Here is a 5,332-nt window from a genome sequence, read left to right on the forward strand (position 1 = left end):
TTATGAAGGAGTAAACAATCACTCAATGTTTTTTAGCCAAAAAACTAGAAACCAAAAATATCAATATTCCAACAAAAAACAATAATTTTCTTCAAAAGGACGTGAGTTCACTCAAGTAGGATAAACCATAAATCGAGAAAATAATTCATCTATAAAGAAGCAGTTCAATGGTCAAGCAGAAAATCAAATCCAAGCAAAAAATAAAGAGAAAGGTGTGATCTATCAAATTTGCTTCAAGCCAAATCATAGCGCTATCAATTATTGGCATCACTTCAATCAGACATTTCAAGCAGAAGATATCCCTCAAGCGCTTGTAGCTGTAAAGCTCTCAGATGCTCGAGATAATGCATGGTTTTCAGATACAGGAACAACTGCCCATGTGACTTCAGATGTAGGTAAACTTGATAATCTTAATAAGTATTATGGTCCATAAAAAATCATGATTGGCGATGGATCTAAACTTGCTATTTCTCACATTAGGACAACAAATTTAAAAGTTGGAAGCAAAAAATTTATACTAGAGAATGTTCTTGTTGTTCCTAAGATTAAGAAAAACTTGATTTTCATTAGTCAGTTAACGTCTAAGATGCCCTATTCCTTTGAATTCTCGTCTAACAGTTTTTGGGTGAAGGATCAAGCCAACAACAAGGTGGTGGTGATGGGCAATAGAATCGATGGCCTGTATGGAGTCATGCCGGAGAATAAGCAAGTCTACTATTCTACATGATTCAAATATGTTAGCAAGGATGTCTGGCATGCAAGACTGGGCCATCACAATATGCAGCTAGTTGATTTTCTAGTTAAAAATAATTCTATTGAGGTAACCGCACAAAATAAATCTTCTTCAATATGCCAGAGTTATCAAATATGCAAAATAAGTAGGCTACCATATCTTTATATTGATAAACATTGTTCAAAATCATTTTATAAGATTCATTGTGATTTATGGGGGTCGACACCCATATCTTCCTTTCAACAATTCAAGTTTTATGCTATATTTGTTAATGAATATTCAAGATTCACGTACTATTATCCATTAAAGGCCAAATATGAGTTCACAGAAAAATTTATTGAATTTTACATTTTGGTGATTACTCAGTTTGATAAAAAAATCAAAGTTTTTCAAATCGATGGAGGAGAATTCAATAGCCACACATTGGAAATTTTTTTAAAAGAAAAAGGTATTAAATATGTTAAAGCCTGCCCAAAAATACCTGCGCAAAATAGAATGGCAGAGTGTAAACATCGCTCTATTACTAAACTAAGATTAACTATGCTTTTTCATAGTAATATTCCAATATGTTTTTGAGTGAAAGCTTTCTCCACGGTTGTGTGGCTGATTAATAGACTTCCTTCTCCAAATTTTTACATGAAGTCTCTATTTGAGTTGCTATCAAAGAAATAATCAGACCATTCTTGCCTTAGATCTTTTGGCTGCAGATGTTTTCCATATATTAGAGACTACAACAAAAATAAGTTTGAGCCACGATCCTTTCCACATGTATTTATGGGATATAGTGAATTTCATAAGGGGTATACATGATTTTATCCTTCTACCGACCATGTTTTTTATATCTAGACATGTGTTTGATGAGCATATTTTTCCATATAGAGCTCTTGGTAAACTGTTTGCCTCTATAGCTGACAATGACAAATTAGTGAGTTTAATTTATTTGAATCATTGTTATCAAGCTGATAATGTTACACAGAGAAGTTGCGTTAATGATTTCTGCAAAACTAGTGCCTTTTAAGACAGTGCTTCCAGTTTTCCTAATTAGAGCCAAAATTATCATCAAAGCCTTGATGACCAAGAAAATCATGGAAATTCAATTTCTCTTGAACCTGATGTTCAAAATGAAGAAAGTGTTATTCAATATGAAAACTCAGATGTTGTTGGGATAGATGCTCAGAACATTCATCATATGGTCACATGGTCGAAAGAAGGAATAGTCAAACCAAATCCAAAATATTTTTTAGCTCTAACTGTGCCCCTGAAACCAAAAACAGTTAATGAGTCATTGAAGAGTTCTGGCTGGTGTCAAGCAATAGAAGAAGAATTGTTAACATTAGAACAAAATGATACATGGGTTTTGGTTCCTCGAACGCCCAATATAAATGTCATCAGGAGCAAATGAGTTTTTAAGACAAAAATTAAAAGTGATGGGAGCATAGAACGCCAAAGCTCGCTTGGTAGCTAAAGGATTCAATCAAATACCTAGAGTTTATTTTGCATAAACCTTCTCTCCTATTATAAAACCTCCATCGATTAGAATTGTTCTAATAGTTGCTCTTGCTTACAATTGGGATATTAGGCAATTAAATATAATGAATACTTTTTTACATGGTTTTCTGAGTCCAGAAGTCTATATTGATCAACCACACGGGTACAAAGATAAAAATAAACCCGACTTTGTGTGCAAATTGAATAAAGCCTTATATGGCTTGCAACAAGCTCCACAAGCATGGTATGACAGGTTTGGTACATTTTTATTCCCTATGAGATTTTATTCTAGTGTTGTTGATTCATCTCTATTTATTTATCAAAGTAATCATGGGATAATGCTTCTTCTGCTTTACGTAGATGACATAATTCTCACAAAAAATAATCTCACTATGATAAATGATTTTGTTATCAAAGTTAGTAATGAGTTTGCAATGAAAGATTTGGGCTATCTCCACTGCTTTCTTGGAATAGAGGTTCATTGTTTTGCTCAAGGCTTATTTTTGAATAAAAAACAATATGCTTAAGCCCTATTGGATCAAGCTCAAATGCTAGGTGTCAAACTGGTCTCCACTCTTATAGCATCTAACTCACTTCCCCACCAAAGAAAGTGAAAGATTATTCTATGGTTGTACTCTTTATAGAAGTCTGGTCGGAGGATTACTGTATTTGGCATTCACTAGAACAGACATCTCATACAGTGTAAATTATGCTAGTCAATTCATGCAAAGTTCCATTGAGTTTCACTTTCAAATGGTGAAAAGAATTTTATGATATGTTCATGGGACTATCGAGTATGGAACCCGGTTATTGGCTAAGACTCCAATTCAATTATATATTTTTTCTTATGCAAACTGGGTAGAATGTTCTCTTACCAAAAAATTTACCACAGATTTTTGCACATTCCTAGGCACCAATTGCATATCATGGAGTGCTAAGAAACAACATACACTGGCTCGTTTGAGTACTGAAGCCGAATAAAAAGCAATGGCGTCAACAACAACAAAACTTACATGATTGTCGTTTATTCTTTGGGATATTGGGATACATTTATCTAAACCACCTATTCTATTTTGTGATAATCTTTGAGCTCTTCAAGTGACTATCAAACCAACATTTCATTCTCGCATGAAGCATGTTGAGATTGACTTCTACTTTGTTCAGAAAAAAGGTGGCTCATGGCAGTCTCATTACCAAGTTTGTCCCTTCCTCCCAACAGGTAGATGATATCTTAACCAAGGTGCTTCCTCGGATTGACTTTGTTCGGCTACAAAGCAAACTCGGGCTGTGGATTCACCCCAACTCGAGTTTGAGGGGTGTTGACAATGATAAGGATCACGATAACTGAACGAAGGTTCAAGATAATGATAAGGTGATGAGGCATAACCGAATGAAGGATCACGATAATGATAAGGTGATGAGGCACGATAATGATAAGGATGATAATCGAATGAAGAGTCTCGATAATGCAAGGCTAAGGCAAATGAAGGAAGATCACGATAGTATGCAATTGAAGGGTCACGATAATGAAAGACACATGAAGGATAATGACAAAGAAAGAAAGAGTTTGGATAGGGTTGAAATACTTGATTGTAAAAAGGAAAACTATATAAAGAACATTGTTAATGGAACCTACTCAAGTCATGGAGTTGAGTAGACAGCTTGAACCGTGGATGTAGGTGGTCCCAACGGCGATCCAAGTAATATTTTGTGTGAATTTGTTTATTTTCTGTCAAATTCTTTTTGTTTTCAGATGCAGCCAACAGGCAAGAGTATCAAGCCTTCCACTGTTATTTTGTCGCTAATTCAGTCCACAACCGCTACCAAAGTGGAGTTCTGATACTACCATTGTTGATGGAGAGGCCCAAGTATGTAGTTGGGGGATAGCCAAGCCATAGCCACAAATCTAGGGAGCCGTAGGGACATACAAAGATTGATGGCAGCAACTTTAGCATTGCAGACAAAAATCTCATGTATTTTCTCATACTTGAATAGTCCTTGTGGTTTTCCTTGCACATAAAATGCCGTGATCAGTGGACATGAATCCTTCAAAACATCAAGATCCAAGCCCAAGTTTCAATACAATGAAACGAAAAGCAAGATTACTAGTTGGATATGGGTATGTCTTTCCTATCCATGCCGGTAGATGGTCAATTGGGTCTGCTCTAATTTCAAACTACTAGAAACATTAGACTAGGTGCTAGAGTAAGAAGTGGGTTCGAGAAATGATGGGCAAAGCATGAAGTGAGGTGAATGTTTTAAGAGTATACTTGAATGCCACATATCTCAAACGTGTATATTGCATTTGGATGCATACTTATACTAAGATTTGAGGTATATAAACAACCTAAGGATATGAGTTAATCCAAGTGCATGTAGCTTTTATTCCAATAGAAGGGTGGGGGTGATGGAGGAAGGGAGGTCGGGCAAGATATATGTGCACCTCTACTTGAATCTTAAATCCAAGTTTGAGATCTGCCTTTTCAATTACACCGTAAAAAATGCATAATGCAAAAGCAAACAACACGAATAAAGGCTGATGAACAAAATGAATAAAACAGCAAAGGGTGATAAACAAAGTGAATAAAACAGCCCCCAAGGGGTTTGGCCTAGTGGAAGGGGCCTTGGCTACTAGGTGGGTGGTCAGGGTTTCATTCCGGTGAGCATTCAGTCAAAGCTTGGTGACTCTCCGAGAGCAAGAGGTGTGACATGGGTTTACACCGTCGGTACAACGATCGTAAATATGGCAGGCTTAGCAAGCGCTACTAGGTAGGTATCTGATCCCGAGGGCAGTTTGCCCATCCTTCATGAAAAAAAACAAAGTGAATAAAACATACCCTTATATTTAGCACCTTTTATTTAAGTTTTTCTTTACCAAAAAAATACTCAACATATATGTAGGTTTTGCAATAAAAATATAATAACTGTTATAAAAGCAATGCTCATAACATGAAAAATGCTCTTTTCAGAAAAAAAAAAAGAAAAACGCATTTTCAACATCATGATATTGATCATTAGTTTCACATTGTGAAGGCAAGCTTTTCATTCTTTAAAATAGAGCTGCTCAATAAATTTTAAAAGGGTAAGAGCGTATGGTTTCGTTTCACACCT

The sequence above is a fragment of the Nuphar pumila genome, chromosome 10 (assembly GCF_984573655.1).
Source record: "Nuphar pumila chromosome 10, dmNupPumi1.hap1.1, whole genome shotgun sequence".
Classification (NCBI taxonomy): domain Eukaryota; kingdom Viridiplantae; phylum Streptophyta; class Magnoliopsida; order Nymphaeales; family Nymphaeaceae; genus Nuphar; species Nuphar pumila.